Genomic DNA, 13,871 nt, shown 5'->3' with positions numbered 1-13,871 from the left:
GGCTCACCCCGCAGAGATGCGCTTGAGGTCTCTCGCTGGCTCCCGGCACGCTGATGGTGCTGCGGGGTGCTCGGGTGGCCAGAGACCCTTCTGCTGGCCGACGGGGACGTCTGTGCTTGCCAGCCCCTCTGGGAGCCTCCCTGCGCGGCTGCGAGCCGCGCGTGTGCCGTGGGCGTGCGGCAGCGGGTTCTCCGCCGGCATCCTCTCCCCGGTCCCCCTGCGCTCTCGCTTGGCGGCTGGTTCTTAATCCTGCAGATTATTGGTTTGCAGAGGGGGGTGGATAGAAGACTTCTTGGGTTTTTTCCTTCCCAGAGCCCTCTGGAGCATCCCCAGCTCCCCAAGGGTTTCTCACTGTGTCTCGCACAAACCCGGGGCCCTTTGGTACAAGCCAGCCCCTTTTTCCCCAGAGAATATCCCGTAACCATCCAGGTGTTTCTCTGCTAAAGTCAAAGTCATTTGGGGTTTTTCACATTTCTCTTCTGGAGTTTCTCTTCTGTTAGAAATTTTCTTTGTTGCAGTTTTGGCCTCTACTTGCAAAGCAAAATCTTATCATCTACTTTATTTTGGATGTCTCCAAAGAGAAGACTTTGCTATACAATGGCTGCGGGGGACAGAGAAGCAAAAACTTTCTTTTTCTCTCACAAAAGAACCCAATGTCATAGAAATAACCCGTCCCCGCTGACCAGATGGCCTTTCTGTCTCTCTTAAATCAAAGGCCGGGAAGTTCAGCAGGAGTTCCTCACCACGAACCAGCATGGCCACCCCTGGGAGCAGACCAAGACGCTCCTGAAGCTTTGTCCTTCCCAGCAGAGAGAAGAGGAGGCGAGACCTCCGTAGATGAAGCAATGCTGGTGGGGTGTTATGGCACCGTGTTTTGGATGCTCCTGCCCGTACCTATCTTGGGAGGGCACTGGGTGAGCTTTGAGGCTCCAGCCTGGTGACCCCCACCACTGGCACGGACCCTCCCGGGCGGACAGTGTGTGTGACCATGGTGTTAAGCATCGCTAACCCCTTCACTGAGCCACAGCTGCCTCCGGGCACTGCGGTATCCACGAATTCCTCCCTGGAATAACGAGCTGTGGCCAGGGGGAAGGAGACTTTTCTCCTGCTTGTTTTCTTTTGTCAGTCTTTAAATCCAGTTGCGAACACTGCTGGTAATTAAGGGCCATCTTGCAATTTAGGTGATGTGCTGAAGTCCCACCTCCTGCTCCCAGCCAGATGCTCCACAGCAAACCCATCCTGGAGGAGAGGCAAATTTTGTCTTAATTTTCTTTTTTTTGCGTATTGCAACAAAAAGCTTCACATCTGAGGCGGCCTTGGAAACCTCTCCTTATTAAAAGACCTCCTTGAAACGTATTATAGCAGCCAAGGAGGGTGCTTATGAAGCACAAAAAGCCTGCAGAAGAGCTCATTAAAACAACAAATTACAACTAATTAGAATAAATCAAGCTAAATCATCTCCAGCGTGAAGGTAAAATGAGGTGCGAGCGAGTGTTTTTGATAAGGCTGGTGCTGATCTCAGGCTGCTCTTTAGAGTGATGGTGAGTCCTGCTGTAGCCATGATCCGGCTGCTGGGACTGGGGCAGGAAACGGACCCAGCAAGGGGAAAGCGGAGCTAGAGGGATTTTTGTGTCCCCGTCCGAGCTGCCGGTCCCTAATCGCAGTGGGTTTGGGGGTAGCGCAGCATCCGCCGAGGGACAGGCACAGGTCGAGGCGCTTGGGTTTCCTCGCTTTAGGGTTTTTCCTCTTTAATTTGCGATGTGCAAAGCGGCCCCGGGGTTCTGTTCCTCTGCCACATCACTTCATCACACGCAGCCGCAGCTAAATGACCTCTCTGCATAATTAGCAGTGAGATCATCGCGACTGCCTTGGCTCGCAGTCGTTTCTCCTCCGGTCTCCAAAGAGCTGCTCAAAACAAGGGAGAGGAGGGAGGTGTGGGGGAAGGCAGCGGGACGGGGTTCCCGCCTGCACCCAGGCAGCCCCACAGATGGGTGCTGGAGAGGGACACCTTGCACCTCTGCTCCTGCACCAGCTAAGGGAGGTTTGGGAGGTCCCGCTGTCCTCCTCGATGATGTTGACACTCAAGCCAAAGGTCCCAGGAGTGAAGACCAGCAGCACCAGCATGACCCACGCCGAGGACGGGGCTCGCCGCCAGCGGGGCGCTGGGGAAAACCTTCTGCAATGTGTTAAACACCCACGTAAGGCATCCTTGACCAGAAGGTCTTTGAGCTGCCAAAGCGAAAGGTTTCCTGCTGAAATGAGTGAATTGCTTCTGAAAGCACCTGGAAGGGGGCTCAGCTCGCGGGAACACGGAGCCCGGAGCCGGCGCGGGCGCTGGCGCCAGGGTCAGCGGGGACGCTGCTGAGACGCCGCGGCTTGAGCCTTCCTGGCTGCCGCCTCCCTCCGAGGGATGAGCACTACTGCCAGTGCTGGGGAAATGTATTAGTTTCATTAAGCTTAAATTATTAGCTCCAGGCCTTGATAATGATACTTAATAGATCTAATATTTTTTGGTGGTTATGCTGTTGTATACGGGGGTACATATCGTTAATAACCTTCTTTAAACCTCCTTGCTTTCGCTGTCACTAATTACGTTCAAGCCCTTCTTATGCTTAAGCCCAATTAGCTGCCTATGAAGAGGCTTTACCCCACGAAGAATGCCCAGCTGTGCTGGGAGGCAGATGCCGATGTCTTGGGTTACTGGGCAGGTTACTGCTTGGATTTGGCCACAGGAGCCACGGGCTGGTCCCCCCAGGGTGGTAAGGCAGCTGTGGAGGGTGCTGCTTTCTGCAGGAGGTGGTGGAAAGCCTCGGGGCAGCTCCGCTCTGTTCAAAATCCCTTTCCCAGTCACCCCCTGAGTTCTGCCAGGGCTGCCCCATGTCCCGGGTGTTATCCCCTGGTGGTGTCCAAAGGGAGATGATGGACAGTAGGTGAAGGTGGTGAAGTTAAACATGGCTCATTATTTTTCCCAGGGGGGATAAAGGCATTGAGGACTCAGCGTTTTCTCAGGGAGGGTGTAGCTAAGCCTGGGACTCGCCTGTTACTGCTAGATCAAACCTGTGTGGTCCCCACTCTGGATGCGGCCGGGTGGAAGAAGGAGCATCGCCACCATCCTCAAACTCTCCCTGAATCTCGCTGTCGCCCTTGGGAGGAACAACCAGGCTTGGCGGCTGCTCTGCTCCTCCCTGTCCGCGCCTCCTCCCCATCCCCTGCGAGTTGATTAATCCATTAGGATTAACCTCTCTTTAACTCCTTGATTAGCTGCATTTTAAAACCCCATTTGTTTTCCCTTTTACATCAAGCCAGAGCCAAAAAAAGAGGCCAATTTGCAGTGATACTGATTTACTGCAATTTCTGAAAATCAGGGCGAACGCCGGGAAGGTGTGCTCAGCATTTCAACTCCCCGGCGAGCTTCATCCGGCAGGAGCCAGCTCTGGGAAGAACACTCCAGAACCAGCACCCATCCGAGTTCCCAGGGCTGGTTCCTGACGGTATCAGTGCGAACCTGGAAGATTTATCCTGCATTTCAAGGACAGAAAATGTCCCGCTCTGTACCTGGGGGAAACTGAGGCCCTCGTGAAGCGACGTGCGTGGGGTAGCAAGGCTGATCCTCAGCCCTTGGATGGCTTTTTGGTCCCTCAGGGACATCAGTGGAAATGTCCTTGCCTTGCCTGAACTGTGCACAGCAGGAATTATTCAAGATTGGGCTACTTGCTTTGAGATCACACAGGGCGGTAACGTCGTGCTTTGGCCTCATCCAGACCTGACTTGCCAGGTGTAGACTCGGTCCTGGGTTTACCGAACCCGAGTTTAGCCCATGGTCAGCTGCCAGACCCCTCCAGAGTCCGGGGGTGTTTGATGAGAAAAGCTCCGTCCTTCTGTGCCGGGAGCTTGGCTCAGTGTCGGCTCTGGCTTCGTCCGTGGAGCCGGACCAGCTGCCTTCCTCTGCCATGCAGGAGCCACGTGGGAAAAATCATTAACGTCTTCAAAACCAAGCAAAACCACTGGATTGAAAACAAAATCTCGACCGTTCCTAAATGCCCATCTTTCCCTTCCCAGTGTGTCCCCTGGGAAGGGGTGACTAGCTCTCCGTGCCCAGCCCGGGGCTGGCCCGGGGTCCTGCCCTCGGCGGCCGCCGACGGCGATCGCGCGCTGCCGAGGCCAGGGACGCTGAAACACCGGGGGAAGGAACGGCGCTGATCTGAGCTGTTTTGGGGCACGTGAGTGGGAAATGGGAGTCCTGGGCACGTGCGCCTGCGTGCGCCCATATGCCTGTGGGCTCAGCTGTTCAGGCGAGCGGGTTCAAAGCTCCGCAAGGGAATCTTCTTCCCGTTACCGAAGCAAAACAAGGTAAAGCCAAGCGGAGGCTTTGCCCCGCGGGCCTGCAGCACCCAAAGCGGGGCTCTCCTGCACGGGTGGTGTGGGAAGCGGGAAAGTCTCCCGAGAGGCTCTCTCCCAAGAGAGAGCCGTCTGTGAGCTGTCAAAATATATTATAAGCTGCAGTTGAGGTTTAAAAAGCTTCATACTGATGCACAATTTAGGGGAAGCATCTTGCATTTCCATAGCTATACAACAAGATTTTCTGAAATTACAATGATATGAGAAAATGTCTTTTAAAGTGGCACCCAGATGGCAGGGGGAAATTGTGCTGTTTGAATTCTCTTCAGATAAATTGAAGCTAAAGGGATGTTAAACATTTTACAGACTCACCCCCCAAACCCCCCTTGTACCACCTGCTGCCGAAATGAGACGAGAGGAGTCATCAAACGGCGCGAGTGAGATCCTTGCGGCGCCCGCTTAGGGAACGGCCTCATCTCAGTCCCGCATCTGACGGCAATTAACACCGAGAGATCCCAAAACCTGGCAGGGTCAGGCCTGGGCTCCTCGCCTGCCCCTCCAGGGAGGGTGGGGTGCACGTGGGGAGCGGGAGGAGTTGCAGGATTCGGGTTCCTCGGGGCCTTTGCGTGGCCACGGCAGGAGCCCGGAGCGATGGGGAGGGGCTGTCGGACCCTCTGGGGCTGTGGGCGAGCTGCTGCTCCGCTGGCCAGCCCCGGGGTAAGCCTCACCGTGGAATTAGAGCCCAGGTGGATGCAGGCAACCTTTGAGCTAAGAAACCTCCCCAGCCGCTCCCCGGGCCCGGGAAGGCGGCTCTCAGGGCTGGGATTTTGGGGGGGGGTGCCCGAACCCATTTCTAAGCAAAGAGAAGGATCCGCAGGCAAACCCCGGGGCTCGGCCTCGGGGTTTGCAGCGTAAGCGAGACGCGACGGCTGGAGCCGTATTCCTCCTCGGAAAGCCACCTGCCCCGGCATGCAGAGACCCCCAAATGCAAGAATGGAGCATTTGGCTATCGAGGCCCCGAAGGCCAGCCATCGCCAGAGCGGTGCTGCCGCGGGGACAGGCCCGGCCGCCACGGCGATGCTGCGGAGCCTCCCCGGCGTCGCTCGGCAGGGCAGCGGGTAGTTCCCTCGCAGGTTTTTGTCCTTTTTCCGCCCCCTCCTTGGCATTCACAAGCGAGGGGTGTTTTCGCTCCTGAGCTCAATACGTCACTTTGTCTTGTAGCGGCTGCCGGGTTTTAAAACGCTGGCAACTTGCGAAAGCACCGAGAGGACAAACGCCAATGGTTACGTACCCATCCTTACCCAGGGAGGAAGAACTGGGCTCTGCGGTTTTTTGCTTTTTGTTTTTGTTTTGAAAGGGAAATGAGCGCGTTTACCCGGCTGTTTACTTCAGCCGTTAGTCACGGCAAGAGAGACGCGTGCGGGCTGGTTTGTCTCCGCGGACGGGTCTCGCTTCCCCGGGGTGGGCTGGGGTGCTCAGGGGAGACCGTGAGCAGTAGCAGCAAATATGCAAGCCTCGGTTGCGTTGCCCTCGGGAAGGTGAGCCAGGGGTGACGGGAGAGCAGCCCCGGGGCTCCCGGGAAGCCTTTCCCCCGTCCGTACCTCCCTCCCCGCTCATGCTGGCCAACACGGATGGGGCAAGCAGCCGCAGTGCCCGGGCAGCGTCTGCACCCAGGGCCCCCTGAGCCTCTGCTGGGTCAGAAGCTGCTGCTTCAAGCCCCGTCCAAGCTCCCCCGCCGTGGGGCGGCTGCCCTTTCAGCCCGTCCCTGGGCAAGCTTTTATACGTACGCTTCTTTACTGCTGTTTCCAGCGTTGTCGGGTTCGTGACGGCAGATGGGTCCATCCAGCAGGCAGGGTGATGCTCCCGATGGGTGGCGAGATGTCTTCGTGCTTAACACGAAATGGAGGTCGCTGGCGGAGCATGTGGCTTGTGTTTTTTCCAGTGTGGCAGAGCGCTTCCCGGCTGGGATCTGGCTCGAGTTTCGGGAGGAGAGATCCCGGGTGAGATCCCAGCAGTTACTTCAATGGACTGAGCCCGCAGGGAGCACTTGCTCGCCAGCAGCGTGGGCTTTCCGACACCCAGCAGCACTGCAGAAAGCCATGAGGGCTGGGGCTAGGTATTTTTAAACAACCTTGGCCGAGCAGGCTTTGCCAGAGTGCTGCCTTTTCTTGTTATCTCTTCCTGCAATTACATGAGTCAGTGACAGCTATCCTGCGGTTAATTCAAGAAGTTTCCTGCAGGTACGGGGTGCGTAACACCCAGCAACGCTTTCTGGTGCGACACGGTACTGTCTCGTGTTATCACAGCTTGAGATGTTCAGCAAAGAAGCGAATCTTTCCTTCAAACTCCAGGTTATTTTGGAGGGGGGTAGTCATATTATCTATTATACTCATGAAAACAGATAATAATAGTCATACCATTTGGTGGAGCGCTGTTAACGCAACAAGGCTGTCACTTGTCACCAAGAATACTGTGCGTGGCAGCTTGTTAAAAAGAAAGTCAAAACAAGGCTGGCAGCAGGCAGCCCGAGCGCATCACGGTCGCTGCCGGGGCTCTGCGAGCGCGATCGTGTTTCCCCCGCACCGGAGCCAGCGAGGATGTTCCGTACTGCAGAGCTATGCTAGCTTGGCCGGTGCAGCCCATGACGAGTTACACATCTGGAAATGTATCATGCATGTAATAAGGGTATGAGAAGGTTTCTGTAGGAATTCATCCCCGCTGTATTTGCTCCACAGCGAGCCGTAAGCTTTCCACGGTCACGAAAGTCTCTTTATTTTTAATCTGGAGGAATTTCAGCACTAACCCAGTGCACCCTTTCCCCACCTTCCGCCTCGTCCGTTCGGGGGCTTCAGACCCTGTGCATAAGCAGAGCCTCAACGCATCCACAACAAGAGCCAGGGCAACCCCCCCCCAACCCTTGACAACTTCAGCATTTTCTTTTTATAGTGGAATGGAGAACAGAAAACTCTGCAGAAGCGAAATGTCTCCCTCAAATCATCAGGTTATTTTTATGTGCATCTATATTTTCTTATGTGTGAGTAAATACCTCCCCCCCACACATACTTTTATCTCAAGGACTGAAATAAAAATAGCTGGAGATTGAAAGGGGAGCAGGCGAGGAGGCGGTCGCGCTTTTTGGGAGAATCTCTTCAAGGTTTGGAAACGGCGAAGCCGTGGTGATAACGTGATCTGACAAAACCTCAGCTTCTCCGGGCCTGCGCGGAATGGTGTTAATGAAAGGGATCTTAATGACTTTCCCTCTACGTTTCAATTTATTCCAACAAGCCGCAGCCAGGAGCGCAGACTCGCTGTTGCGCTTCGGGAAGTTTTGACAAGCGCCGAGGCGCCGGCTGCGCGTGCGCCGGGAACGGCTCGGAAAGAACGACCCCGGCCCGCAGGTGCCAGGGTGGCACGGAGGGACACCCCCCCTCCCCGGGCTGACGGCAGCGCCCGCTTCGCCCTCCCGGGCTGCGGAGCCCGGCTGCTCTCCCACGCCGAGCCCCGGCCCCGCTGCTCTCCCCAGCCCTCCTGCCAGCCCGGGGGGACGAGGCACGGCGCGAGAAGAGGAACGTGCTGCAGCTTGATGCAGATGTTTTATAGGCTCTTAATTCATTTTCTTTCTCCCCCTCTAAGTAGGAGGGCAGCAAGGAGAGATTTCTGAGAGCTCGAGCTCGGCAAAGGAGGGAGGAAATTTCCCTGGGGAACGCAAAACAGGGAGGGGTATGTGATCTGGCAAAGCTGGTGCTACACAACCCAGAGCCTTGTGTGCCCTGGCTTAGGATCATTTATTGTCATTGCTTCTCTTGTTTGGGTTTGTTTTTTTTTTTTTAATGATAACAAAAGAAGGATTATGAAGTTGTTTGCTGTGGGAAGCTGCGTGGCTGGATGGCGGCATGCATGGGACACGGTGACGTTTGTCCAGGCTGGGTCCCTCTGACCTTCGGCACCGAACGGCCGGAGCGTTTCTGGCAGGACTGGATGCTTCCAGCACCCATCGCGGCATCGGAGCTCAAACTGCACCAGCTGAACTTTGGCCAAAGCAGAAATAAAACCATCACATCTAATAATACCCGGGCTGCAACCTGCTCCCCAGAGAGCCTCTGCCAGCTGCCGCGGCCGGCTGGGGCGGAGGGGAGTCACGAGTCACCGAGACGCGGTGCAAAGTCACCATCCCCGTCCTGACCCTCGGAGGCCTGCGCTCCCGCGGGGGCCTTACGGGGGCTGCAGTAACCGGGCTCGGCGTGGGCAAAGCCTCCTCCGCCTCCACTTTGGGAAAGAGCTGGCAGGATTTCCAAACGCCTCTGCTTGGCAGCTAATCCCCGCCATCCCGGTAACGTGCTGGAAGTCGATCCGGAGAAAGGTCAAGGCTCCCTATAAATTGCAGCTGGTCACTCTCCCTCTGTACAGCGTCTCTGGCTGCTGCTGCTGCCCGATCTGTTCATTCCCAGCGAGGCCGATGCTGGATGCAGGCGGGAGACCTGCCGTGGTTGGCACGGGGACTCGGGCAACCCCCAAATGGCTCCTGCAAATACTCGTGCCTTCGGTGCTCCGTGCACGGGCCCCTGCGCCGGGGCGGTTTACAGGTAACCTCTGGCAAAGCCACGCTGTTTTTTAAACCAGCTCCGGGGGGGTTGGCAATGTCCCACGAACTTCTTGCTGAGCAAGTTCCTGGCAGCCACGGAGGCGGGACGGCGCGGTGAGGGGCAGCGTGGCCTTTGGTAGCAGAGCGTTGCCCTGCCCCTGTGTTTTGGGCACAGATTTGCTGGGTGCACGAAACGCCAGAGCCGGTCCGACGGCTGTTACCGGGGCACGCCAGACCTCGGCCGAGCCGCTGGGTGCAGTTTTGGCGGTAGGCTCTCGCCGTCAGCAGTCTGAGCCGTTCCCTTTTTAGCAAAGCTATTGGCAGTGCAAATTTAAGTCATTCTTTTTTTTGCAAAATCCACTTTCTCAGCAGCACCTTTTGCCATGGCAGAGGGTGAAGCCCTGCCACGGGGGGAGGAAAGCGGGCGGCAGGCGGGTTTCGGCTGTTTCGGTGGGCGGCAGCAGCCCCTCTCCCCTCCTTGCCCACGTTGCCTCAGCACCGTGAAGACACTTCTCGCTTAAATGGTGTGTGCCCACAGCTCCTCTGAGTCACGCTGTTAGCAGAGAGCTCGTAATTCTTCATTTTTTTTCAAGTACAAATGTCTTTGAAAAAAGACATTAAATAAAACATTTGACTGAGGTCCCGGCGGTGACTAATCCCCACAGTACGCCCTGCTCCGGCGTTCATCCTGCTGAGCTCGCTGCGTGCTGGGGGGGCTTGCACGGATCCTTGCAGGTGGAGGAGCAAAGAAAACGCTGAAGATTGCACGAGAAGAGCTCGAAAGGGGCAGGCGTGGGCTGCGGTGGTGGCACGGTGGGGACAAACCCCAGCACGTCCCACCCGGGTGCCAGCGTTCCCTGGGGAGCGCTTTGGTGTGAGCTGTGCTCTTGGTCCAAAGCAGGGATACAGACTAAATCATGGGATGTATCCAAACCTAAAGCTTCTGCCCAAATGTTACCGGAAAGGTTTGAGGAGGGGGGAAAATCCCTCTCCATGAGAGAGCCGGGATGGGATTTCGCCCCCGCAGGGACGCTCCCCGTCAAGGAGGTGGCAGCTTGGAGGACTCAAACAAGGTGATGGTAAATCTGTATTCATAAAGATGCTGCCTCCCGCCCAGTAAAAGCCATCAAAACCTGAGCTCTGCTGAACGCTTCGCCCTCCCAAGCACTCCTCCCGGGCACCCCGTGCGTACCGTACACCCAAGCCCCGCAAAAGCCCCTGGGCCGCGGCAGCAATGCTGGGCAGAACCAGTAAAGCCCCTGGGACCCCACTGCCGAGCCACGGCCCCAAGCAAACCTTCCCCGTGAGTCCCTCTGGGCTGGGAGGAGACGGGTAAGCGCGGGCTGCCCGGGGCCAGGACGGGACTGCTGCTGGGGCTGACCTCGCTGTGCGGCCGCTGCCGCTGCTCTGCGCCGGACGGCTCCGAACGGCTGCGCCGGCCACCTCTGCCGAACAGCGCCGGCTTTGCTGGCCGCTTGGGTACCACTTGGAACCATGACCCTCGTCGGGGACTTTTGCAAGATGAAGCCACTCTCCTCCCAGCTTTGCTCTCCCCCTCTTTACCTCGAAAGCCCCGGGAGTGGCGGAGCAGGAGGCGGCCTGCGCGCACCGCCGACGAAACGGCCGCAGGACGGGGCATAACTAATTAGAGCCTCTATAAAATGACATCTATTTCCACAGATGGGAAGCTGCTTCCCCTTTTTACGGCTGCTTCGGTTAATTAGTTATCTTGGAGGTTGCATTTGCATTCCCGGCTCTGTGAAATACCCTTTTGTTAACTACTTTTCATATACTTTTATGAAGTCGGCCACTGAAATGGGCTCATTTATCTCACCAGTGACAGGCTCAGAGGCTTGCCCAGAGCTGCCTGCCAGATGCCAGGATTGTAAAATAATGTTTGGCTTGTCTGGTGTTTGGAAAGGAGACAGAAGGTGCAGGACTGAGAGAAGAAAGTCCCAGGCTCCCAAAGCCAAAGGCTGGTTCTTGACAACTTTTACAAAAACGTCCAATCTGTTGCTTTTGGGCAGCTTGTAGGAGCCGGGGCAGGGTTGGATGCTCTTTTTGCCAGCCCTGGGCTTGGACATGTCCATCCTCATCTGATGGGAGCCCGGTGTGAGCATCCGACCTTCTTGAGCTTTATCTGCTGCATGCCCCCTCCAGTAGTTCTGGGTGTGTGCGTGTCCCTGTGCGCAGGGGGGGTCCCCAGGACCCCTCCCTGCCCATGGGGAGCCTGGGGACACCCCAAAGCCGCTGCTCCAGCTGAGCCTGCTCCAGCCATGCTGCACATTTACCCTCCATTAGCGAGATCATGAGTAACAGCAGCGATAATCGATCACCACCGTTATTGCTAGGAAATGTTTGCAAAATCAATGTTTCCTCTGTAGCATAAGCGATCAGGGCTTTTGTTGGTCAGCTGTTTTTCAGGCACGTTTCTGCCATAAAGAGTGGAAAAAGCTGCGTAACCGCAAAGTGCGATGCGACAGTTTTCCTTGTTCCTGGCAGCGCAGCCGCCTTCTCGCCATGCGAAGCTCTGCAAACACTCAAAGCAACCCGGCACACTTCGGCACGCGCTGCCGTAGGGGCAGGAAACCTTCCCAGGCCGCTGGCACGTGTTTAGGGACCGTGCGAGATGCCCACGGGTGCTCTTGCAGGTGATATTTCCATTTTCCTTCCCCTCACCTCCCCGCTGCTCCGTGCCGGTGACGTGGGAACGTTGCTGAACGCCCAAAGCGGGGCAGAGGAATCGGGCGCGCACCGCTGGCGGTGCCGGATTCGTGCTTTCAGCAGGTTTTGGTGCTCTTGTGCATTGGGTTCAGCATGCCAGGGACACGAAGCCTCACGCTGAGGGGCACGGCTGGGCGGGCTTGGCTGCCCTGGGGCATTTTCCAGCGACCCCAAGGGATGTTATGTTGAAAAAAGGGAATCCTGCCATCAGTTCAACCACCCCTCTGTTCCAGGAGAGGGGTTTTTTTTGACAAGAAACCATACCTTTAAACTCAAACCTTGAAAATTCAGAGCGCAGTCCAAGTGTTGGGGGGGGAATAAAGCCCAACATACATAAATCTCTCTATTTTCTGCACGACTGAGTTTGTATTGGCCTGTTAGTTGACACTTCTGAAGGCATCCGCTGGGATGCAACTATTATACATTCAAACTGTCACAAATGGAAATGTCGCTTTGAAAGACAAAGGGTAATTTATTGAGAAAAGGGTGTCATTTAGGTGGAAGGATGGAAGGAAGAGAGACAGTCGCTGCAGAATGGCCAAGAGAGAATACCAGATCCGCTGATAGTCAGGGAACAGCTTTGAATTTTCAAGGCTGCCCTTGAGGGATAAGAAAATAAAAGCTAAGGACAAAAAAAAAAAAAGTCTTAAATACAGTGACAGCAGCAACTTGAAGGATCACAGTGAAAAATGAGACTTTCTCCTCCGTAACAATAACCGCGAAAAAGATAGGAATGTAATTTGTAAAAGCTGTTAAATTGCCACCAAAAATTGTAAGCTGGATGGAGAAATGACAGAGAAGGAAAAAAGAAATAAATGCCTACCTGTCGTTCCTGCAGCATTTCTTGAAAACGGGACTAGACAATGAATGGGGCGGAGGAGAAACGAAGCTGAGGAAGGGAAGGGCTGGCAGAACCCACCTGGTTCGGCTGGGCGACGGGAGCTGCTCACCACCAAGAGCTTTACCCAGGGGCTTCCATGGGCTGCAGGAGGAAAACGTTTTTGTGTGCCTCCAAAAATGCAAACCCATAGACCCACCTTTTTTGTTTGTTTCTGAATAATACCTCCTCTGTCTTGGAGGGAGCCTATTTATACGGAAATGGCTCTGAGGACCCAGGCACAGGCAGCCTGCGCGGCTCCGGGCTGGTGGCTTGGTGTTCACCGCGGCTCCGGAGGGAACCTCTTGCCAGGAAGGAGCTTGCAGGGTGGGCTCCCAGTGACAAGCTTTGTGGGAAATTAATTGCAAACAGCCTGGAGGAAGGCGCGATGGTCTTGGGGAAACCACCTGGGGGGGGGGACAGATCTCTGCCAGAGCCTTGCCCCAAGCTGCTCATGGGGTGCCCATGCCAGCAGGATGGGGGACCTGGGCCTGAACTGCAGAGTGGGGAGACTGGGAGAGATGGGGTGTCTCCAGCACCAGCGGGACGTCGCCCTGCGCACGTCCCCTCCGGGCTCTTCCCGGCCCCGCTGGCCCCTGAGCATCCTGACGAAGCCAAATGGCGCTTCGGTTACTTTAAGCCCATTAAAAACCGGAGCCGCCGGGGAAGCAGAGTGTGTTTTGGGCATAACTCCAAAGCGCTGCAGCACCACGTGCCCACCCCAGCACTTGCAGCATCGGGGTTGACTCAAGCTAAATAAGCAGAGGGTGCTGGGGGTGACGTGTGTCAGCTGGGGTCCTCCTGCTCTGGGGCCTGAAGCCCCTGGCAGGTCTCAGCCTGCTGTAGCCGAAGGTTGAGCTGAGGCTCCTTCCCATGCAAGGCAGTCAAGCACCGCTGTCGGATGCGAAAGTATGGATGCAGGAGCACCTTTTCAAGCATGAAGGCTGCTTCAAAATTGCCACTTTGATGTTTTCCACGTGGGGATTGTCTAGCAGATGTTTCCCTTAAATCCCCAGGGCTGAAATCCCGATGCTAGATGAGATGTCACCATCGGTATTAGGGAAATCATTGAAACCATCTCTTTCTCAAATCTTTTAGTTGAAAACGCGCTCGTACACCCAGGTACAACAAAAGCAGGTGCTCAGAGGGTCGTCATTACCAAATTGTGGTATTTCTCATGCTGTCTCAAACATCGGCTGTGGGAGTATTTCTTTTCGGCTGGAAACATCTGCGATTAAGCTGCAGCTAATGCGAAAAGTAGCAGAAATTGCATTTCCAGCTCCACGATTTAGCAGATCTGGGTGTGAGTACCTCTGGTCCCGACCTGCACGTGGGCAGGAAGTTTCTCCT

This window comes from Phaethon aethereus (assembly GCF_964289735.1).
Source record: "Phaethon aethereus genome assembly, chromosome: 17".
NCBI lineage: Eukaryota > Metazoa > Chordata > Aves > Phaethontiformes > Phaethontidae > Phaethon > Phaethon aethereus.
Note: the sequence above shows the minus strand (reverse complement) of the source record.